The sequence below is a fragment of the Equus caballus genome, chromosome 16 (assembly GCF_041296265.1).
Source record: "Equus caballus isolate H_3958 breed thoroughbred chromosome 16, TB-T2T, whole genome shotgun sequence".
Lineage (NCBI taxonomy): Eukaryota > Metazoa > Chordata > Mammalia > Perissodactyla > Equidae > Equus > Equus caballus.
In genome coordinates, this window is record NC_091699.1 from 82,557,171 (window position 1) to 82,582,809 (window position 25,639).

The window sequence follows — 25,639 nt, forward strand, 5'->3', positions numbered from 1 at the left end:
CTAATGATGGGAGGTAATTAAACATCTTTATTATTTAAACCACTGTTAGTGGAGGTGCTTTATTACTTGCAGCTGAAAGCATTTCTAACTGATACAGCTCTTTAAAAAGGAGATCAGAGGAGAGCATTGCGAGTTGCCTTCTTCTTGAGTAAAGGCTGCGAAGCAGATGTCAATAGAAGCCAAGGAGACAGCAAAATCTGAGTATAAACATAAATGTGACCTCTTTCCAATATCCACAGGCAGTGAGGCCCAGAGACAGTCAAGTTAAACCAAAAAAGTAATTTGAGAAGTGACATTTTTACCCAACACAGTCTTCCCTTTTAGGAAGACAATATATTTCTCAATTATATAAATCTCTTCTAAGTTTTACGTTCTTGTAACATGTGTCATATTTCTTGTTAGGTTTATTTCTAGATGTTTTATGTTTGGGGTTGTTGTCTCTTGCAAGACGTTGGGGTTTCCTAGGGATCTGTCTTCAGCCCTCTTTTCACCCCACAATTGCTCTAAATGATACCTCCTCTCCCATCCCTCCCCCAACTCCTACTTCAAGCTGTTCTTTCTCCATTCTAGCCGAATACACTTAACCCCCTAGGTACATAGACTTTTGCCTGGACTGTTTTTTGGAGGTCATCCAATCCTGATTGACGGGAAAAGGTAACATTTGGAATCCAGTGAGCTTGAGGTTAAAACGTTTCATGTTAGCAATTGCTAAACAACTGTACATCAGATTAGGTCAAGAATTTGTGAAATATTTGTGCTAAATGAAATGCCAAAGCACAAAGTGTATGAAAGAAAAAAATCTCTGTGCCAGTCAAAATGTCATTCTGTCTTGCAGCAAGTAATTTATTCCTTTCTGTCTTTATCGCTGTTCTTGTTTCACACATATTAATGTTGCCTTTAAATAACTGAAATTAATAGTGGCATTTATCAGTGGTTAAGGGTAAGAACTAAAGAGCTAATTTAGAATCACTCAGTCAATTTGAGCGCATTGTTAAAATGGAAATTGTTAATCCAACCTTAAAAATAAGCTCTTACCTGATTGTCCAAAGCATTTACACTGCAGCCATTATCTGTTCTGTTAATTTTTGTAATATATAAAAAGAAGGCATATGGAGGAGAACAAATGTTTTTTAAAAGCTATATCTGAGGAATTGCAAACAAGATAGAAATGCTATAGATATGATTACCAGACCCAGGTAGCCCTCAACAAATGGAATGCCAGTGGCTTGTTGAGTTTATTATAAACAAAACTCCATAACTTTCATCACCATTTTCCCACTGCTTTTAATTTCTAAATTGGCAGAGCGTCCCAGAACATGGCTCCTCTCCATGCCATTTGCTTTCTCTGAGAGCAGCTTTCTGTTGCACAGTCATGGCCAAACAGTGGGGAACTGGTCCTGCTCTTGATGCTACAGTTGCCTGGTTAATAAACCAAAATGCTTCCCTGCAGGCAGCAGGGCCAGGACTAGGGTGAAGCAATCAAGGTGGCCAGAGCACAAAGTTCAGGAGGCAGTCATTCTCAGGTGCCCACCCTGTACTTCCACGGCCCTGAGAGTGAATGCTTCCATAAATGTTGCACCCTAGGCAGCTCACTTGCCTCACACTTGTCCTGGCCCTGGTAAGCATTCTTGCTGCTCTTGGAATTGAAGAAAAGGACTTGGAAGTAAAGAGGAACTCTATAAATCTTCTGACAGTGATAACTGGGTTCCTACCCAATTATATTAATTCCACATATTAGAAATTTTACAATATGAATTTCAAGAGTAATAGGAAGCATGTATTATTAAAATGAGAAAAATTTCTCAAAAAGGAGTCCAATTAATGGTCCAGAATGGGCCAACAGTGTGAAAGGACCATTTGGGCCCAGAATTTGGGCCTCAAGTTTCCAGATTTGGAGCTCAACTTTATCAGCATAAAGAGAAATGGTCAGATAGAGGAAAAATGGCAAGAGAATTACAATAACCCAGAATCCCAATTTACTAAGTTAGAGTTGTAGATATTTTCTAGTGACAATATCCTAGTGTTCAATGTTCAGGACACCCCTCCTTAGAGTCAAGGGACGTGGAACAAATTATGAGTCATCAGATGGCTGCAAGTCAGCATGGAAAGAGAACAAAGGGGCAGTGAATGACAGGGATATTTCATCCAGGCCAGGGAAAGTCCTGCCTCACCCCAGAATACTCTGGGTATCTATTCACTCAACAAATATAAATTGTGCCCCTACCATGTGCTCAGGAAAACTTGTCAGCCCTAGCTTCAAAATGAATTCTAAATCCAGTACTTCCTGCCACCTCCACAGGAACCATCTAATTCAGGCACCATCTTCCCGCACCTAGATTAATGGACTCGGCCCCCTGACTGGTCTCCCAGTTTCCACTCTCTCCTAGCTACAGTCCGCTCTTCACCAAGCTGTCAGGCTGATCCTTTTAAAATATGTCAGCTCAAGACGTACCTCTGCGCAAAACCCTCTATTGGCTTCCTACCTGTTAGAATAAAATCCCAAATCCCTTTCTTGGGCAGTAAGACCTACATGATCTCACCCCAGCTCTCTCTCTGATCTCATTTCCTACCACTGCCCACCTCACTGACTCCATTCTAGCTACACACGCTTTCATTCTGCTCCTGGGATACCCCAAGAATGTTTTTGCCTCAGGACCTCTGCACATTCCCCTTCTGCTTGAATAATTTATTCCCAGATATCTGCATGACTCAATGCTTAAATGTCTATGCTTCACTGTCATCTCTTGCAGAAGCTCTTATGACCACCCTATCTAAAACAGCATCCTTCCTGCAATTTCTGTCCCCTTACCCCAAAATATTTTTCTTTAACCATCTGACAAGTTTCCTGTCTCACCCCAGCAGAAAGTAAGCTCCATGAAATTTTACCTGTTTTTGCCCATTTCTGTATCCCTAGTACCTAGAATATTGCCCAGAACATGGAAATGCTCCGAATATATTTGCTGAATTAAGGGTGACTACACCTAGGTTATGTAATAATTCTGGTCACTAGAGGGGAGTAATCTTTGGTGAGTCAGGACTTTTCTCTGGCCTAAATGAAATAGCCTCTCAGGACTCTTGATCTCCCTTTGCTCTCTGATGGACTAGCTGAGGTCTGTAAGAGAAAAAGAGGGATCAAGGTAATACTAAGATTTTTAGCATGCATTTATGGAAGAATGGAGTTCCATTTATTGAGTCAAGGAGATCTATGGGAGGAGTAGATTTGGGGGTTAGGGGCTGAAAATCAATCATTCATTTTGGAACATCTTAAGATGTCTATTGGATACCCAGTGGAGATACTGAGTAGGCAGTTAGATATAAGAGTCTATGGTTCAGGGGAGAGATCCAGGCAGGGCACATAAATTTGGCAGTATATGGAAGGTGTTTAAAGTCATGGACCTATGTGGATCCCCTGGGGGTGAGTGTAGACAAAGAAGAGTGGAGTTCTGAGACACTCCAACATTTAGAATTCAGGGAGATGAGAAAACACCACTGAAAGACACAATATAGGAAAGCAGGGAAAAGAGGTAGCAGTTGAAGGAGGACATGGGTCTAGGAAGGATTTCTATGTATGGGAAATATTATAGTATATTTGATGCAATGGAAATGATCCAGTGAAAAGGGAAAAAATTAATGATGCAGGAGAGAAGAGCAATTGTAGGAGTGAAGTTCTAGAGTAGGGAAGAGGGGCTGGATCCAGTGCAGAGGTGGTGAGACTGACATTAGATAGAAGCGCAAACAGTTCACCTATCATAGCAGGAGAGAAGATAGACTCTATGTGCACAGATGCCAGAAGGTGGATAGATGTGGTGGTAGGAGCTTGTGGAAGTTCTTTTCTGGTTGCTTCTACTTTCTCGTGAAATAATGGATTGCAGCTATCGGTGATATTCAAGAATCACAGGGAATCAGATGTTCAGAGGTATGTATTGTGTGGAGGAGAGGGAGTGAGACATTTGAAATTGTACCATTTTTGTGGGGAGTGCAATTGGTGAAATGACAATGTTGAGGGTATGACCATAGGAGCGGGGATTGAGGTGGGAATGGAAACAAAACCACACATGTGACTGGCCAGTGTGTTGGATGCATGGTCTTTCCTGATATAATCTGGGGCTGATGCTGTATAAGTAACATTAGCTAATATTCCCTGAGCTTAGACAATCTGTGCAATTCTCTCCTTTAATCCTCACAACAACCCCAAGAACCAGAGATTCTTATTCTCCAGTTGTTTCATCTGTGTCACAGATGAAAAAAGTGAGGCTCACAAAGGTTCATTAACTAGCTCAGGGTAATGCAGAAATAGGGATGCAGGATTCAGACTCAGGTCTTCTAACCCCAAAGCCAGGCTCTTTCCCTTGGCCTGTGCCAAACCTCTCCTATTGCATCACCTGCAAGCTTTAGTCCATGATCACCAGTTATATGTGAGTTTGGTCAGGGAGTCTTTTGTCTCAACTTTTGTTGTTTGAGCCTGAGGCAGAAATCTGATCCTGAGTCTAGATGATTCAGTCTCCTGAGAGAATAAGCCTCTTTTTCCTCTTCTGGGTTAATGTCACCTTTGGGCATTGAAAACCAACATAAAGAGGCAAGTCGAACTGCTATAGACTGTTAGGGTTTGTTTGCTTTGGGGGAGGGGGGTGAAATTATTAGCCTGCCCCAGCAGCTACCTTTGTCTTACTGTAGAAGGAGACCCTTGGAAAATCCTACAGTCTGGGCCAGGAGACTTCTTGGTCATTTATCACATGATAACCCTCCATCTGCAAAAAAAGTGAGGTTGATACCCTGTCACTGATATTCCTAGAGCATTCTGCTGCAAGTCCAGGGCTCTCTATCCCCAGGACGTAATTTATGCAAATAACAAGGGAAGAAAGTACAGACATGAAAGTTTCCACAAAATTCATACATTTCTTGCTGCAGTTGGGAGAAATTTGCATGATTTCTGCTTTGTAATAATTCTACTGGAGAGTAGAGGAATCCTACCTCTCGGTGCCCCAAATGAGAAAAAGAACAATTGCAACTAAATGTCATCACTGTTTATCATCTAGACCAGAACCATCTACTGGAAGTTTCCGCAATAAAGGAAATGTTCTGTAGCTGTGCTTTTGAATTTGGTAGCCATTAGCCACATATGGGTGTTGAACACTTAAAATGTAGCTAATACAAATGAGGAAGTAAATTTTAAATTTGATTTAATTTCAATTCATTTAAATTTCAATTTAAGCCATCTGTGGCCAGTGACTACCATATTAGACTGCACAGATCTAGATTATAAAACAAAAGGCCAAGCTAATTCACCCCTTTGAACACAGTGACCAAGTTTCCCCACAGAGGCTTGCCATGAAGAGCCTTGCTTGGTGAGGAGGATCTCCACTGCTCACATCTGTTGAACAAAAGACAGAAACCCCACATAATCATTTTCTATTACTGTAAAAAATTACCACAAATTTTGAAGGTTAAACCAATACATATTTATTGTCTCACAGTTTCTGTAGATCAGAAGTCCACGTATAGAGTAACTCAACCAGGTTCTCCACTTAGGGTCTCACAAGGCCCAAGTCAAGGCGTCAGCAGGGCCACATTACTTTCTAGAATGGAAGAAAGGAATTTCTTCCTTCCTTCCTTCCTTCCTTCTTTCTTTCTTTCTCCCTCCCTTTCTTTCTTTCTTTCTTGGAAAAATCCACTTCCAAGCTCATTCATGTGGTGGGCAGAATTTAGTTCCTTGCTGTTGTAGGACTGAGGTTTCTGCTTCCTTGCTGATTGTCAGCTGGGTGCTGCCCTTATCTCCAAAAGGCCTCTCTCTGGTCTTTGCACATGGCTCCTCTATCTCAGATCCAGTAACAGTACACTAAATCCTTCTCATGCTTGGAATGTCTCTGCTTTCCACTTCCACCTTCAGCCTTTAAGGGCTCACATAATTACATTGGACCTTATATCCTTATTTCAAAGTCAATAGATTAGTAACCTTAATTATATCTGCAAAGTCTCTTTTGCCAATTAATAGAATATAACCACAGGAATAATATCAGGGAGCAAAAGTCTTAGGGCCAAAATTCTGCCCATTACAATCAGATAATAGAAGATGGAAGAACCAGCAAGGCAATAGCTAGCAATTACTTAGAGCTTTCTTGAGTAGAAAATAAAAAGCACTTATTGGGAAAAATAACTTTTAAAAAACTCTATGACTATTTTCCGTCTCTTAGAAAACTAAGGCATTTATCTCACTTTATCGTTACAAGCAACTGGCAAAATGGTGGCCATCACTGATCTCTGTCAAGGATCCCCAAATGTTTCAGATTACGCTCCTTGGAGGGTCTTAGTCTTCAGAATAGCTTGCAGCAGAGAAAAGAGAGCTGCTATACCACCTTAGAGGTCCTTTCCCATTATAGTAAAAGCTGCCAGCAATTTCAAGCACTCTTTCTGGTTTAGCCAGTGCTAAGTTAGATATTAAATCCTGATAAGGCTAACCCGGCCTGGAGGCTGTTAATTAATGAATAAACCTTGTATGCAAACTAAGCTACTCAGCTCCAGTTAGCAAATTCCAGTAAGAAAATGAAGTGAATGGAAAAATACTTCCTTCTAATTAGGTGAAAAGAGACACTGAGTTTTCAAGTTCTAAACAAAGAGCTGCTTTGTGTCTGTCCTCCTGCTGGAGAGAAGGGAGGAAGACATCTTTGAGCTAGGAGTTCAGAGAGAGCGAGCTGAGGGAGGACTAGTCTGTTACCTGAAAGAGAATGAATGAAGTACAAGCTGTCACATTTTCCAAGAGTAAGCATACAGGTAGTCGAGGGCATTCTGGTAAGAGAAATCGCTCAGGAGGCCACGACGTCGAGAATATGTAAGAACCAAGCACCGGGTTGGGAAGGTCACCAAGACAGCCCAAAGCTGTCTATTCAGTACTCCCCCTCCTCTGCCCTTTGTTTCTGGAACCATTTAAAATGTACCTGGAGGTTAAGCCCCATTACAGACTCTGGGACCCAGCCGTCTTTTGACAGGAGCAATAAATATAGAGAGGTAAGGAAAATCTTCTATCCAGCTTGCTCCAGAATTTCTCTTAGAAAATGAACTATCTTGTTTAGGAAAATATCCTGAAAAGCTAGGTGGGAGTGGAAGGTGCGCTCTGGGACAGGGGTTAACAAAGAGGCAGATAAACTTTTCTGCTTAAAAAATTAAAAGGAACTTGGAGAGAGTGAAGGAGAGAAGAAGGAGAGAGGAGAGAAGGAGAAAGAGTTAGGCAAGATGGTGGGAGTCTGGAGTCTGGCAGTTGGCAGAAATGGCAAAGGGGATTTTTAAGAACAGAGCTATCCGATCTTAACTCGAAGTCATCCACTGTCTAGTGCTGCTCTGTAACTCGCCCAGCAGAAGTTCTATAACATGCTGCTAACTGCTGCAAGTAGTGCTTCAGGAAGAAGCCAAGGAGAAGGAGTTAGATCCTGTGATTAGGTCCACTTTGGGCTAGACAAGAACTCAACCAAAGTGGGGAATTAGAGCAAGAGGGACCATGAAAACTGTCAGCCCACGGGCTGTGCATAAACCTGAGGAGGACACCACACTTACCCCAGGATGGGGCTTGAGCCAATCCTAGCAGATACTAAGAGGCAGAATGACTCCAGCTGACATCTGAGTTACATAAAAATTAGATCAGCCACTCACTGATTCAGCTTTTCATTTATCTTGCTACTTTTCCTGTCTTGATTTAATCACAGTTTTCCCAAAACCTGACTTTACAGTTTTTACTTCTTGGACCAAGTTCCAAGCTTCATATCTAAATCCCCAACAACTGGCCTCCTGCCCAGTACAGGGTTGGGTGAGGTGTGGTCACCCTGGCAATGGGAAGCAGTGTTGGGAAGACCCACTGCTGTCATGATTAAGAATCTTGCGAGCAGCTTTAATTTATGATCACAAGTTAGGCTGGCCAAGGATTTTAGGTGCTGATTTCTTCTCTCTCCTAAACCTGAGGATTCTATGGCTGACGCCCAGTGCTTCCAAGGGGACACCAAGGATGAGGGCATGTCACTGACATAAGGAGAGGTTCAGGGTTCAGATAATTTATCAGGATACATGACTAGATACACTTCCCCAGAAGGCCTGGGAGCATGTATAATTGTCTTCCTTTTGATTCAGGCCTAACAATTCTATCCTCCTTACTTGAGGCTGGCTCATGCTAAGAGCAAAACAACCTTACAGCCATCCCTTTGGAGCCCTGGGCAGAGGCCTCTCGTTGCTGACTAGACCATAAAGATGGGCAACACTTAGCCTGAGATACCACCTGGCACCCTTTCTGCATGGGCTTAGAAACCCCTTATGCCAGAGGCCCAAAGAGACCCTCCAGACTAGTGAATTCTGCTATTTCTACCTCTCCACCGCTGGCATGCTTTGCCTCCACCCTGAATGCTAGCCCCGCTAAAGGCCTATCTTTTTCTGTTACCATCACTTCCATCCTCCCCTTGGCTCATTCTCTTACTTTTCCCTCTGCCACAACCTAACCCTTTCTGCTGGCCCTCTGGAGCCACCATCCATTGGCAAACTCTATTCTTCACAATGTAAGATTATCCCATTAGGCTGCTTTCTCCTCCTGCCTTAACTGAAACATGACCCTTGTTAAAGGACACTGCCTTTCCTTCAGACACCTGGGAGTGAGGATGTTTATTCTTCCATTCTTCATCACACACCCCATGGCTACTCGGGAAAAGAGACGTACTTATTTTTCTGGCTCCATATTACGATATCCAAACACTTATTCTTCATTCAGTTATAAACACGCTCTACTCTTAATTGTGATCGTCATTGTCATTTATCCATGTCTTGGTCACTCACTCCACATTCACTGGACCTCAGTCTAACTCTCTTCCCCAAGTCCTGCAAAGGTTACAGGTGACCTCCACCTCCTCCCCACTTCACCAGTCACTCCTGTGGCTTCACCCTGAATGTGATCACTACCCAGAGATGTTTCAACTCTGCCAACTTAAACTCTAATACCCCACCAAAAACCATTACCAGTCCATTTCCCAGAGCTCTCTTTTAAGGAAATCAAAGAAAAACAACTACTCTTTGACTTCATTTATAGTGCTAACCTGTGGGTCCCTCTATTTTATTCTAATCTATCTCCCATCTGCCTTCACTGTCTTACCTACTTAGGCCTTATGTGCTACCCATTAAACCAGTATTTTACCGCCATCTTTTTTTTATCCATTCAGCAATAGAAACACCTGAGAATAGGCAAGCTCATCTATAAAGGAAACACTAAGAACAATGAACAGTGTTCTATATAAAATAAATATTAATAAAATAACACTTCTACTAGTGTTGACATTATAATCTTAAGATTTTCTAACAAGCTCTATTTAATATTTGGTGAGTAATAAATCTGAACAGAAGCACATCAGATGCCTATAGGTAAACTCTGCTTGGATTTAGAGAGAACCGAAGCTGCTAACATCACCTTTCAGTTGGATTTTGAGCAGTGTTGGAGTAGCAGAACTTAGACAATCCTATCCAAGAACAATTTAATACTTTATTATCCAACAAATGTTTCTCCTTTTAGCATTATCCTGATGCCTTGTCTTTTTAAAGAATCGTCATAGTCTTCAGAGAATTATCTCCTTTTCAACCTAACTCTCCATTCATCTTACATCACTCGTCTTCTCTTATCATAAGGTAGAAATATATCCTAATGTCAAACTATAAAAAGTCACATATATCCAATATTCTTGCCAAAATGTATTAATACTAACCTTCAAATCAAATTTCTGAAAGGAGTCCTTGCCAAGACAAGTGTGCTTTGCTGTTCAGGTGGCAGGTACCATTTTCCTCTTCCTTCTCTCCTGTAAGCCATGGCTCTCTAGAATTGAGACCAGAATCTTATAAAAGGATGACTGTCAAAGTTTGCATCCAACAAAATGGTTGGTAGGAGATCATAAAAAGGAATAGGAATGTAGGGCAAAAAAGCCAGAGATGGGGGAAAAAGATGGTCCCAGCAGCAGATCAAACGACAAAAGACAAAATCCTGAGCTGAAGGCAACAGACACAGCCCAGTTACAAGCCAGGTATTGAGGGGCCACAGGAAAAGCCTACTCAAAGAATTGGAGTCAACTGAGTGAGAGGCACTGGGCAGATGGGAGCACGGGCCCAGCCTCAGGAAACAGGGCTGGCAAGATCAAGACATGAAGAAGGCCTCATCCAGCTGGCTGAGATACAAGGACAGCTTTCTACCCCCACACACCACCTGAGAGCCAGTGACCCAGGCACGCAGGCACAAGAGAGCTTGGGAGGAATGAGCCTCCTCCTGATGGAGGATGGCCACAGGGAGCCTGGCTCCTCTGCCTGGAGGATTAAAAAGCCAAAAAGTTATGGCCAAATCCCACTGATTTGTGGGACAAAAACTATTGATCTGCCAGTCTTTTTTTTGAAAGGGGGGCACTTATGAACTGCTTTGATGGTACATTACGGTAAAGGCTAATAACATTTCATTCATTTATGGATCATTTACTGAAAACCTAACATGTGCTAACTGCAGAGCCAGATGCTGAGGAAACAAAGATAAATATGACAAGGACAAAAATATTACCAGATATATTCGTGGCCTCCTCCTTCCCTTCTATCAACACTGCCAGCCCCTTTGAGGAGCTCATATATCTACTTCTGGAGCTCTGTTGTGCTGGTTAGGAGAAAGGGTGAAAAGGAAGATTGAAAGAAGTCAAAGGAGACCATATAATAAAGAATTGAGCCAGAGATGACTGGAGGAATAGAGGGCAGGGATCTGGAGGAGAGGGAAGATGAGAAGAGGGGAATACAGAGATAGAGAAAAAGAGAGAGAGACAACAAATGAGTAAGGTTGGATTGAGGTGGTGAGAAAATTGGGAGCAGGTGGGTCAATGAGCGGCCCTGGGGAGACAGATCAGTGAAGGCCAGAGTAGCTGGGGAAGTGGGGGAGTGTTTGTGTGTATGGGTGCGTGCTATTGCATTTTCTGCCCATGGTCTCTTGGAGACTTTATGAACTTGGATGCCATACCATGATAAAACCGCTCACAAGGTGGCCCAGTGTTTAGGGGATTACAAAATAATACATGGTTCCTGCCCTCAAGGCACTCAGAGTCAAATAGAGAGAACAGATATCTAACATAAAATAATGCAGTAAAACACTGCAAGTGCTGCGTCACACATCTACTCAGGGCATGGAGGTGGCAAATGAGGGACAGGTCACCTGATTCACTTCTAGCTCAAGGACAGCGAGGTGCTCTCTCAGCAGTAAGGCCAGTAGAGCTTCCGAGGGGACTTTTTAGCTCCCAGCTGAATTACCAAAAGCAACCTATGCCTCAGTCCTGGACAAGAAGAAGCAGAAAATCCAAATTCCCTCCTTGAACTGATCAAAATTCACCTCTAAGTCTCACCTGGGCGTCAGGCAGCAGCCCACTTGGGCTAATGGCAGCTTCCTTTCCTTTTCTGACTAAGATCTCCTTGGGCAGGGTGTGCCTTCTTTTCTACTCCAACAGCACCTAAACAAAGGAAAATGTGTGCAGACTGAGGTGTTAGCATAAGAGAACTCAGTACCAAATCATGCAAACGTGGAAGGGGAAAACGGGTGCATGCTAAATGAAGCCTGAAATTGTATAAGCAAACCACAAAGTCAGCCCCAGAGCGGCTGCAATATTATAGCTGAGGTTTGCCTTGAGTTTGCTACCCCCAGGCAGAGGGAGGACTTCGAGTTTCCAAGCGAGGCTGAAGCAATCACTTTGCTGGTTTGTGCCAGGCAAGTGACTCACTCGCAAACCTGTTTAATATGAAACAGCATTAGGAGACTGGATATAGCCTCAGGGAGATCAGCTGCTAACCAGCTCCGATTATAGCTGCAATCCCTCAAACACAGCACTTAAAGTGTCTTTCCACATGTCTTCAGTGGCACACAAGGGACAGGCAAGGGACTGTCCTTGAAGTAGAAAGATCAGGGTTCTGGTTCCCTCCCTGCAGCAATTCATCATAGGACTTGGGTCAGCCTTGTCTGAAAAATGAGGCTGATGCCTTGTCCATAAAATGGGGCAATACGGTCCCTGCCTATCCCCGGTGGTAATTTTGAGAAGTGAATGAGAAATACTGCGAGAATTAAGGGAGATGATAAAAATGGTAGAGCGCTGTATACCAGATATTATCAGTACACACAAGCATCATAAATCTCCTTTTATACTTTCATTGGTACTAGAGGGAATTTCTCTAAATGGCAGGAGTGAGAAAACAAACATAACAAGCATTTTGCTTCATACTTTAATATCAACAGCCTTGAAAACACCAATTTAGCTGGTTATTGTGGACTTTAGTCATCCTGGCAATAAATTGGAGTCTTCCTAAGAAGATGAGAATTCCTCTCTTCAACGTTATCTGAGTCTGTCAATTATACCATCTCTGATATTTTCAAGCAAGAACTTTAAAGAGATCCCTGTTTGGGAAATATATGAAACTATTTCTCCCATTTGCAATTACATGGGCAACAAAATAAGCAAAAGCGTCTTTCTTTCTTCCCCTCTTCTTTTTTTCTCCTGTCCCCATCTCTGTCCCCAAAAGGAACTGGGTGATGTGGGTAAGTGAGGCACTTGCCTCCGATTAAAAATTTAATTGGGCAGCAAAAAAACTCAAAAATCAAGAGAAATATATTTTAATGAATATTTTTAAAAAACCAAAATTAATGCAGAAAAACCATGATGAACAAAATATCAAAATTTTAAATAAGGGTTAGTGACAGTGCATGCTGAGACATATTGACGTTTGAGGCAAAAGGAAAAATTGGTAATACTGATCCTGTCTTTATTTAAAATTTGCTATTTTGCTCATCATTGATTTTTGCCCCAATTTTGACTTATCAAAGATAGCAATTTTTTTACTTCTTAGATCTAAAATTATAGTTTGCCTTAGTATTGATGGCATCGTAGATTTGGTTGAACGCTTTCCATGTGGTATGTGGAACAAGCGTGATTCCTGGCAGTCAAACTCCACTTGGCTTTGCCTCCCACTGTTTCTTTTAAACTGTTATTCAGTGGAAGTCACCTTCCTTGCTCCTGAAGGAAAACTCTGTGAGTCCCATGGCTTCTCTGTTCACTCCTAAATAATGGACAAGTCCCGCAGCCATTTTAAATCACAAACACAGCCTCAGTTTAGCAATTAGAATGCATAATCCCCTGAAAAAATCAAAACTCACAACTTCACTTGGTAGTAAATCTCCCCTCCACCAGCCGGGGCACAGGAGCCTGCAGTAGGAGTGGAAAATAGGGCCTTCTGCTCTCTGCTCTCCCCACCTGTCCGCCTCACTTACTTGCTACCTGCTGTTTTGTTCTCTCCCAAAATGGCAGGGGCTTGGTGGTGAGAAGAGGAAAGGGATAGCCCAGTTCTTACCTGGCTAGGTGGCTTCACAGTCTCTGGGCCAGGAACATGGTTAACAGGGACCCTTTCTCTTTCGAGCATCTTCATTGGCTCCTCAGAACTTCTCTTTCTCTTAAGGTATCTGCATTGTTTGTCCTATCTGTGTGGTGGGTACATGGATGGTTATTACACAATGGACTCTACTTTTCTGTATGCTTTATATATTTTAAAATTTATTAATTTTAAAGAAAAAGAACTGTGAGAGAAAACAAAGGCGAAGAATCCTAATTCTACATGAAAACAACCTTTGTTGGATAGAAACTTGTCCTATAGGTTTCTTTCTCTTGCTCTCTCTCTCTGTCTTGTATTTTACTACCAGACATTTATGCTCTCCTGGCCTTCATTTTTACCAACTCTATAGACCTATAAATATAAAAGTTTGTCTAGATGGAGATAAACTTCCTTTCCCTGTCACATGCTAGTTTATTTCTTACTCCTTCTGAATAAGCAGAGCAATATTCCACTGGTTTCTAATTTCTTCAAGAATAAATGGCCCTGGCCAGAATCCAGTCCACTCCCAGTCCCCTGGGAACTCGGCGAGAGAACTGGAACATCTCTGCCCTCGACCTCTAGGGCAGAAATCAACAAGAGTCCCACAGCAAGAAAAGCACTGTAAAAACAGCAGTGTCGCCGAAGGCAGAAAACACGTCTTGTTCTCACCACTGAGAGTCCCAGTGTACTGCCTGTCTCCAGGCATTGGTACTGAAGAGAGAAGAATGTTGCAGAGGCTAAACAGTTGTCCCCACTTTAATAAAATAATTGCCTTCATTGTTTAGCTTCACAATACTGGCAATATATTGCTTATATCCTCGAGCACTCATTTTCCATCGCAAAGTCTTCAATATTCTGCTTTATCAGTAGTATTTAAATGTGTGGTTTTATTTTGCCTTCTAGGACCTATAGAAGTTGGAACTGGGAAACAATCTGAATTCTCACACTTTCCCAAGGGCCTGCCTACTTTTCCAATATGATAAGTTTCAAGATGATAAGGAGAGAACAGCTAGCCATGGGTAGATCTTGCAGATAAATCCACAAAGCACAGAGGGAAACCAATACACAGTCCAAGCCCTCTGTGACTAGGGCTGGTTTTCACCAACAGCTGGCTGGGCTCTGGGAGGCAGAGCATTGCCTGTGGGAGTAACAGAAAGGTGGGAGGCAAAGTGACCAGCACCCCTTCCAGGAGTCAAGTCTGAACTCACAGTATCCCTCACTCCCCTCAATCTCCTTCTAAAACTCACCCCAGAGGGATTAAAAAAATGAACAGAAAATGGTAGCAGATGAAACAAGTAAAAAAGTAAAATGTGAAAAGGGTGAAGAATCTCACAGAACAGAAAAGGGATTCCATTCAGCCATGAACTCAGGTGGAGAAAACAAATTGCATCTTTATTTTCACTAACCCATAACTGAAAATCTAGCTTCTCCTTCAATTATGAATGGAGGCCATAAACCACAGCTGTGTGTAGTACTGATGACCTTGCTGCTAGTAGAATTCACAGATATTTTCAATTAACTTTATGGTTGTCGCAAGTATCTCGAAATACTATTTTTGCTCATCACTACTTTGAAATTACGATAGTAATTAAATGTCACTAGATCTTGATATTTAATCTGTTAATAAAGAAGCATATATATACTACACATTCATTTTAATATTTTGATAACTGTATTTCGATAATTGTTTTCCTTTGTGATCCTTTGTATTTTATAAAATAGATTTTAGGACATATTTCTAAGAGACCCAGAGGCTTCATCAGACTGCCAGAGGGGTCTGTCGGGGGAAATAAGGCTAAGCACTCCTTCATTAGGTAGACGCAGAGTAGTCGGGAGGTGCAGAATCCCAGCAACCTAAATCCAAAAGTGTTTGGAAGAGGTTTGGGGGGCCAAAAGGGAACAGGAGTAAAGGTATAACGCTAGGTGTGACTGGGACTATGCAAATCACTAGGTTATGAAACAAGTTAAATGCGCATGGGCTTAGGGATCCCCTTGGTGAAAATCCCAACTGTATAAGAAGGGATCTAGCTTGTCCAAGTGTGGTTCAGAAGGAACCATTCTGGAAGGTAAATCTAGATCCTGTGTCCAGCGTCCTAACCTCCAAGAGATAAGCCAAATCTGTAAATATACAGTCGTCCTACATCTTCTCGAAGTAACTGATGTCAATTCAGTTGAGTAAGCATCCTTTCAACCCTGGGAAGGAATCTAGAAGTAAAAATGATAGAAGCTTTTGGGGGTCGGCCCAGTGGCACAGTGGCTAAGTTCACACATTCTGCTTCTCGGCGGCCTGGGGTCCACTGGTTCAGATCCCGGGTGCGGACATGGCATCACTCGGCAAGGCATGCTGTGGTAGGCATCCCAAGTATAAAGGTAGACGGAGATGGGCATGGATGTTAGCTCAGCACCAGTCTTCCTCAGCAAAAAGAGGAGGATTGGCAGTAGTTAACGCAGGGCTAAACTTCCTCAAAAAAAAAAAAAAAATAGAAGCTTTTATAGCCAACTTTTACTTAACCAAATTGTTAATTAACTAACATTCTCCATTCCTTCTGTAAAACCAACCAACTGGTTCCAAGGCAAACTGAGCACTGGGGCTGCTCTAGTACACTGGCACTTTCTCAAAACTCAGTAATAAGAAAAAAAACAACTCAATTAAAAGTGGGCCAAAAAACACCCAATTATTAAGACCTACTAGATAGCTATCCCTCTGACAATACCACACAGTAATCAAGACAGTGTGTTATTGGCAGAGCAATAGCCAAACGCATCAATGGAACAGAGTAGAGAACCCAGAATTAGAGACATACAAATATGCCCAACTGATACTTTAAATAGACTTTATTTTTGAGAACAGTTTTCAATTTACAGAAAAATTAAGCAGATAGTACAAAGCGTTCCCACATGCCCTGTACCCAGTTTCCTTCATTATTAACATCTTACATTAGTATGGTACATCTATTACAATTAAGCAACAAATATTGATACATTATTATTAACTACTGGTTATAGAGTATTCAGATTTCCTTAGTTTTTCATGTCATGCCTCCTTAGGCTCCTCTTGGCTGTGACAATGTCTCAGACTTTCCTTGTTTTTCATGACCTTTACAGCTTTGAGGAGTACTGGTAATGTATTTTGTAGGTTGCCCTTCTATTGGAATTTGTCTGATGTTCTCCTCATAGTAAGACTCGGGTGATGGGTTATTGAGAAGAAGATTACAGAAATAAAGTGCTGTTTTTATCACATCGTTTTAAGAGTAAATATTATCAGCATCATTTCTGACTGTTGATGTTGAATTTAATCAGCTGGCTGAGGTAGTGTTTGTCAGATTTATCCACTGTAAAGTTACTTTTCCCCTATTTTCAGACTGTACTCTTTGGAAGAAAGTCACTGTGCACAGCCCACACACTAAGGAGTGGAGAGTTATGTTCCTCTCGAGGGCCGAGTGTCTGCATCAATTATTTGGAATTCTTCTGTATTGGAGATTTGTCTATTCTCTCCCATTTATTTATTATTCAATCATTTAGCTCAGTACGGACTCATAGGTATTTATTTTATACTTTGAGCTATAATTCAATCCTACTTTACTTATTCTGTGGCACAAATTGTTCCAACTTGGCCATCGGGAGTTCTTCAAGTTGAGTCCTGTGCACCTTTGACATACGTGCAGCAATATGTCTTTGGTTTTTCTTTAATCACTCTCTTACTTTCTGATATTACAAGATACTCCAGGATCATCTTATATATTTCCTGCCCCAGACCTAGAATCAATCATTTTTCTAAGGAGCCCTATTCCTTTTACTGGAGAATGGTATTAGAAATCACAATGTGGGCACTAGGTGTTATGGTTGCTACTGGGATGCCCAACTGATTTTTGACAATCACATAAAAGCTAGACAGTAGAGGAAGGATAATCATTTCAATAAATGGTGCTGTAGCAATTGGACATGCATAGGCAAAAAAAATTAACTCAAAATGAATCATGGATATGACGTAAAATGTAAAACCATAAAACTTTTAGGAAAAAAAAAACAGTAGTAAATCTTCAGGGTCTAGGACTAGGCAAATAGTTCTTTGACTTAACACCAAAAGCACAATCCATAAGAGGAAAAATAGGACCTCATCAAAATTAGAAAATTCTGCTCTGCAAAAAAAACTCTGTTGAGAGTGAAAAGACAAGTTACTACAGACTGAGAGAAAATACTTGCAAACCGCAAAGCCAACAAAAGACTAGTATCTAGAATATATAAAGAAATCTCAAACTCAACAGTGAAAAAACAATCTAATTAGAAAATGGGCAAAAGGCATAACAGACATTTCACCAAAAAGGATATAAGGATGGTAAATAAGCACATGAAAAGATGTTCGATGTCATTAGCTACTAAGGAAATGAAAATATAAACCATAATGATATATTGCCGCATAGATAAGTGAAAACTATGTTCACATGAAAACCTGTACACAAATGTTCCTAGTAGCTTTTTTTCATAATAGCCCCAAACTGGAAACAACCTAGATGTCCTTCAACAGGTGAATAGTCAAATAAACTGAGTTACATCCATAACATGGGATACTACTCAGCAATAAAAAGGAACAAACTAATGATACACACAAAAACTTGGATGAATCTCCAGAGAATTATACAGAGATCAGTGGTTGGCAGGAGCTGGGGCTAGGGGCAGGCAGGGAGAGACTAACTACAAAGGAGTAGCACAAGGTGATATCGAGGGGTGACAGAAATATTCTATATCTTGATCATGGTAGTGGGGGTTACACAACTGCAAGTGTTTGTCAAAACTCACAGGACCGCACACTTAAAAGAGTAGAGTTTGTTTTATGTAAATTGTAAGTCAATTTTTAAAAACATGAAAATGATAGAAGCTTTTTAAACCAACTTCCACTTAGTTCAATTACTAAATTAACCACATTCTTCATTCTTTCTGTAAAATATACCAACTGGTACACAGGACACTTAACAGCTGAGTACTTCTCTAGTATATTGGCATTTTCTGCTCCCACCAGTTGAGCATAATACACATGGAGAACCATTGCATGTGTTCCCAAACCTACAGATATTAGTTGTGCTTCTTATTTATAATAACATAAATTAATTAAATATGACATAAGCCCATGAAATACGAGCATAGAAAGGAAGAGTTATTGTTTCTATAAAAATTAGAATGAATGCTTTGGGAAGACTAGCTAATGGCAACTTCCTAAAAATGAGTTCTTAAACTAAAAGTGGAGAAGACCCTTAATAAAAGATTATAGGGAAATGTAAAAATCTAAAATCAATCCTCATCTACATTGCTTTGCAAGTAGCTTAAAGTTTTTGCTCCATTTTAACATAATCCAAACTAGAAACGACAGAGCATACAATATGAGAGTGGTTTATGCAATGAAGATGTCTTCGAACTCCAATTAACAGACTCAGACTCAAAGAAAGGATATAGCAAATTAATGTACATTTCTATGTTCTAAACTAAACATTTATGAGTTCTAAACATTCAACCTAAAATGTTAAACTATGTATGAAGTATTATTTGTGATTCCTCACTTGAGCTGAATTTTTCTCCTGGCCAACTTTACACAAATAAAAGTGACGAAGTGACTCAGATCTAAGATTTAACACTTTCTGTTACAGTGTTCAGTTCAAGAACAAGTTATTTTTTAATCATCTTGGCAATTTGGATGTATTCTGTTTGACAGATGGAGTACTTGAAATGTTGAATTTAGACGTAACTTTAATTTGAAATGTTTAAAAGAATTTACTTGATAGTACATTTGGGATTTAATTTGAGATGTGTAAAAGTTGAATTGATTGTAAACTGTGTTCAAATTTTTCAGAGAATCTGAGGTACTAAATCTATAACTTTTAGGTTATTAGGTTTGTAAAGAGAGTTTAAGCGCTTAGAAATATTGGTTGATTAGATTTGTAAGCTTGCTTGTTGAATGTTTGAAGTGCTTTAAAGAATCAAATACATTAGATTTGTAGTCATAGTTTGAAATATCTCAGAATTAAATCAAGTTAATAATAAATGTTTATGGAACTGTATCATATTTATAAACTGATTTTGTTATAACAGAATACTACATTTATAAATAAAATTACAAGATTTAAAGTGAAGTTTGAAAGCCTAAGAAAAACTGGATACTTTAATTAACTTGATATTAATTAAATAAAAGTAGCTCTAAGTGTTTTGGGTTCTTTTTTCTTTCTGTATACAAAGCTTGCCTCACACATTAAAAACTTAAATGATGAAATAATGAAGGAATCAACTTCTCCCACATCCTGGTTCTCACAAAAAACATCTCCTTAACCTTTAAGCAGAAGACATATGTCTATACAAAGACTTATACATGAATGCTCATAGTAGCCTTATTTGTAATAGCCAAAAACTGGAAGCAACCCAAATGGCTATGAGCAGATGAATGGATGAATGAACTGCAGTATGGCTATACAACAGAATATTATTCAGCAATAAAAAGGAATATAGTACTGATGCATGAATGAGTACAACATAGTGAATCTTGAAAACATTATGCTACACATATGAAAGAAGCCAGATACAACAGCCATATGTTATATGATTCTATTTATATGAAATGTCCAGAATATTTATCAATACAGAAAGCAGATCAGTGCTTGCCTGTGGCTGGGAGGAATGATGGGTGAAAACGGACGGTGGCTTAACAGGTATGGAGTTTCTTTTGGGGTTCATGAACATGTTCTAAAATTGATTTTGATGACAATTGCACAGGTCTGTGAACATACCAAAAATCAAGTGAATTTTACATTTTAAATAGGTGAATTATATGGTATGCAAATTATGTCTCAATAAAGCTGTTAAAGAAGGAAGGAAGGAAAGAGAGAGAATGGAAGGAAGCAAGGAAGGAAGGAAGAGAGAGAGAGAGGGAAAGAAAGAAAGAAGAAGGAAGGAAGGAAGAAACATAAAGAAAAACAAGAAAATCAAACACAAATTTCAAACTCTTCAGATTTCCCAAAATAATCACATTCCCCCTGCAAGAAAACAATATCTCTGGAATCTTTTGCACATATGTCTAAAGACTTTACTCTGTTGTGGATGTCCTGCTTCTTCACATTGTGCTCTTCTTAATTAAAATCTTGTGTGGAACATCTGATAGAGCCTAGGTCACGTACTCTCCCCTAGCTGCAAAGGAAGTGGGGAAAGTGAGTTCTGGCTTCCACCTTGGGAGTTAGGACTCCTAACAGTAGACATTCCCCAAATAAAGGAAAGCTATTCAGCAGATGCTGAGAAACTATAAGAATGTGACAGACTGTTTACTACCCTAAGCCATATTTGGAGAGTTAAAGGGGCAAGATGGGAGGCAGAGGGACCAGTTAGGTGGCTGGCGCAGGCCCACACAGAGAGATGGCGATGACCTGAACTACTAATGACTGAGGCAGCAGTAACAGTGGCACAGAGGAGCAAACAGATTTGAGAAATAACTTGAAAGAAAAGTCAGGAGAACTTGGAGATTTGTTCTATAAGAGATATGATGGGGCAGGAGGAAGAATTTCTGGCTTAAGGGACTGAGCAAATAATAGGAACTCGACCTAACATGAGAAAGGAACATGAGAGATGGAGCAGGTTTGGGAGTTAAGAGGAGGAGGGAATATAGTAAATTCTAGACATGTTATTGGTTACTGTTGTGGTCAGAGAGCATACTTTGTATGACGTGAATTCTTTTAAATTTATGGAGATTTGTTTTACAGTACAAAATCTGGTCTATCTTGGTAAATATTCCACGTGCATCTGAAAAGTATGTGAATTCTGTCATTGGATGAGTGTCCTACAAATATGAATTAGGTAAAGTTGCCTGATAGTGTTATTCAAGTGTTGTATGTCAGCTGATTTTCCGTCAATTTGTTCTATGAATTACTGGAAGGAAGGTATTGAAATCTACAACTATGATTGTGGATTTGTCTATTTCTCTTTGCTTCTATCTATGTTTGCTTCAAGTATTTTGAAACTCAATTATTAAGTGCATAAACATTTAGAACTGTTATGTACTCTTATTGAATTGACCCTTTATCATTATGAAATGACCTTCTTTACTCCCAGTAATATTCTTTGCTCTGAAATCTTTTCTTTTGTCTGGCTTTCTTCTGTTTGTGTAGTAAATACTTTTCCATCCTTTTACTTTTAACCTATTTGTGTCTATATATTTAAAGTGCATTTCTTGTAAGAAGCATATTGTTGTGTCTTCTTTTTTTTATCCAGTCTCTGCCTTTTCATTGGGGATGTTTAATCCATTTACATCTACTGTGATTATTGATATGGTTTGGTTTAAGTCTACCATCTTGTGAACTGTTTTCTGTATTTCCAATCTCTTCTTTATTGCTTTTTCCTCTTTTTCTATCTTTTTTTAGATTAATTGAATTTTTTACGTTTACATTTTAACTCCTTTGTTGCCTTACTAGCTTATTATTATCTTGGTATTTTAGTAACTGCTTTAGGGTTTATAGTATAAACCTTTAACTTATCAAAATCTATGTTCAAGTGAAATTATACCACTTCATGTATAGATAGAGCATAAGAAACTTATAGCAGCATATTTGTATTTCCTCTCTTACCCTTTTTGCTGTTTTTGTCAGACATTTTACTTATTTATGTTATAAACCTCAAAATTACAGTTGCCAGATCCATCAAATAAAAATAAAGGACACTCAGTTAAATCTAAATTTCAGATAAACAGTGAATAACTTTATAAAATAAGCATGTTCTGTACAATATTTAGAGAATCTTATACTAAAAAAGTAACAATTATTTATGTGAAATTCAAATTTAACCAGGCATCCTGTATTTTATCTGGCAATCATACATGTAATAGTTATTATTTTTTATTAAATAGTCAATTATCTTTAAAAGAGATTTTAATAATAATGCTAAGATTTTGTATATTTATACATGCAGTTACTATTTTTGTGCGCTTCCTTTCTTTCTGTAGATCCATAATTCCACCTGGTGTCATTTTTCTTATATATGGAGTACTTCCTTTAGCATTTACTGTAGTGCAGGTCTGCTATGACTAATTTTTTTAGCTTTTATATATCTGAAAAAGTATTTATTTCACCTTTATTTTTGAGAAATATTTCAGATGAGAATAGAATTCTAGATTGACAGGGGTTTTTTTAAGTACTTTAAAGATATTGCTCCACTCTCTTCTTGCATGTATTGTTTCTAACATGAGATCTACCATCCTCCTTTCACTGTTCTTCTGTACATAACATGTCTTTTTTCTCTGGCTACTTTTAAGATTTTTCTCTTTATTACTGATTTTGAGCAATTTGATTATGATGTGCCTTCATGTGGTTTTCTTTATGTTTCTTGTGTTTAGGGTGGGTTGAACTTCTTCGATCTGTGAGTTTATGGTTTTTGTCCATTTTGGAAATTTTGGGCCACTATTTATTCAAATATTTTTTGTCCCAACTTCTGTCCTTTGCAGAGTCCATTTACACACACTAGGCTACTTGAAATTGTCCCGCAGGTCATCAATGTTCTTTTCATTTTTTTAAATCTTTTTTTCTTATGTATGTTTCATTTTGGTTAATTTCTACTGGTGTGACTTCATGTTCACTAATCTTTTCTTTGGCAGTGTCTAATTTGCCCTTAATCATATCGATGTATTTTATTCAGACATTATAATCTTCATCTCAAGAAGTACCATTTGAGTCTTTTTTTATATGTCTCTGCTTCACTTTTTGAACATTTGGAATACAGTTACAGCAACTGTTTTAATGTCTTTGTCTGCAAATTCTAACATCTGTGACAGTTTGGGGGGTCTGTTTTTGATTGATTGACTTTTATCTTTATTATGAAGTGTATTTTCCTAAATCTGATCAAGTCTCTAGTTCTATCATCATTTTATGAGAAATACAGGGGTAGAGGAACATGTTAAATAACATCACAGGGATGCAATCAGCAAAATGCAGAATGTGGAAACTCCACAAGACAAACAATCAATTTTTTCAACATATAACATATAAAGTGCAAAGAAAGAAAAGAGTTTAAGAGATTTTAACCAAATATAATGTAAGGACCTTGTTTGGATCCTGACTTGAAGAAATAAACTATATAAAACAGTTATAACAAAATTGGGAAAATTTTACCATTGACGACATCTTAAGAAATTGTTAATTTTTAAAGATATTTTAATTTGTGGTTGTTTTTAAAAATAGATCATATTGTTTTGACATACATAGTGAAAGGTTTATGGGTGAAATAACATGCTGCTTGTTATTTGCTTCAAAATAATCCTGCGAGGGAAAGAGAAAGTGAGAGTACAGATGGAATAAAGTGGTCATGGGATATATAATTAATTATAATTATATATTATATTATAATTAATATAATAATAATAATAATTGTTGAGACTGAGTAATGAGTACATAGTAGTTCATTATATTATTCTCTCTAGTTTTGAAATATTTGATATTTTTCCATATTTTTTTAAAAAATCAGATGTTCTCTTCTCTGAGAAGACTTGCCCTACTCTCTCCCTACACCCAATAGAATTAATTCTGCTCAGGACTGTTCCTCTACCATCCAAATAAACTAAACACTCATTTATTTCTAAGTCTTTCTCCCTAATTGGGCCATAAACTCTTGAGAGGAAAAATTGTGTCTTATTCATTTTCTATTCTTTATATTCCCACCACCAACTACAGAGCCAGGGTGTTCAACACACAGTGGCAAATTGGCAGCTCACTAGCCCTAATTCATCAAGGTGCTCATGACAGAGAGGCTGCCTCCATGATATTGAATCAAATTTCCAGTTAGGTGTTGTGTTCCTTATAAATTCACTTCATTCTCTATATAAATGTATGGCAAAGAAGTCCTAATGTAAAAACACAGGCAATAAAACTGCCAAGACAAGCCAGGAAGCCAGCAGGGATTGGCACGGTCAGCAGTGCTGAAATTGTTTTATAGTTCACCATGTACTTCCCCTTCTTACAGGTATGCATTGCACCGTGCCCTTTGTGGAGTCTCTCCGTCCGGCCCTGCCTTTCTCACAGGACTGCTCTAAGTCTCAAATAAGATACCGTAATGCATGTGAAAGGGCTTTTTTAAAACTGGAAAGCAGTATAAAATTTAAAGTATAATGGCCTCTTTCCAAGGCATCAAGGCATCTCACAAAGCACATCATTTTAGCTATTGGAAAAATTGACCTTGAATGAAATTGTTCAGTAGTCAAAGCCTGTTTTGGGTGATTTCATACACATTTTTTTTCTTTCCACTATAAATCACACAGTGCACCTATTATACGCCTGGTGCTGTACTAGGTGCTAGTGACACAGAGGGAGGACAGCCCATACGCCCAAAACAGATGCTGAGGCCACCTGATCCCCGGCTACGTTTAAGTCTTTATACACTTCTCATTCCCTGACTCCTAGATGCTCCTTACATGCTGTTCAGTCTCGTGATGACTTATTTATTGCTATTTACATATGTATATATTTACTGATTTTTCTTTTCAATTAAGAATTTACCAATACACTCTTAATTGGAGGGTCCTAATTCCGGGGAAATTTCCATTTCACAAATGTGTTCTTGGAGAGCACATGATTATTGGCAGGTGGCCTTTGAGTTCCCGTGGCAGTTACTAGGAGGGCAACTTTAGGAGGCCCTTCCCAGACTGTATCCTTACAGCTATTGATGAGATTTTGTTTTAAGCCAGACCATTTCACACGGCGTTAAATCTGGGGAGTGTTTATTAAGGTGTATGTCTCAGAATAATTCACTACGTTGTGCATTGGTTTTGTATGGCTTTCCGTATTTGTGTTATATTTAACAGTAACAGTTAAAAATAAATATCTCTTCCTTCAAAATTCACACAACCTGTCCACTACTTCACAAGGAAACGTGGCGCAGGTGCCGCCTCTGGGAGGGTCGGAGTGACCCGGGTGTCCAGTCAGCGGCGAGGGCTACCCGTCCGCCGCCTCCGCCCTCAACGGAACCATCCCGTCTGCTCCAGGAGGGTGAAACAACTAATGACGATAACGACAACAATAAAGATAATAACCACAATAATAACAAACCCGAGAGAGAGACTCGCATCCGTCAAACAGTAGCGAGCACCACGAACCGCGTCCCCGCGAAGCAGCAGTACAGGGCGCTGCACCGGCAGCGGCTCTCGCGGTGCCCCTGGCGGCCCCCTTCCGGCCTCGGGCCGGCGGGGGGGGCGGAGCCTTGCGGGCGGGGCCGGCGGGGAGAGGCGGGGCCTGGCGGGCGG

General features: G+C 39.6%; 1 long non-coding RNA gene across 1 annotated transcript; it reads right to left on the reverse strand.

The window, feature by feature from the left end:
- Positions 1–819: 819 nt before the first annotated feature.
- On the reverse strand, positions 820–25,593 carry LOC102150633 (uncharacterized). The gene is made up of 5 exons (XR_288585.4): positions 25,446–25,593; positions 13,369–13,495; positions 11,379–11,483; positions 9,723–9,829; positions 820–5,371 (listed from the first exon to the last, which is right to left on the reverse strand). It is a non-coding gene; the product is annotated as an uncharacterized lncRNA (long non-coding RNA).
- Between the last annotated feature and the right edge of the window lie 46 nt (positions 25,594–25,639).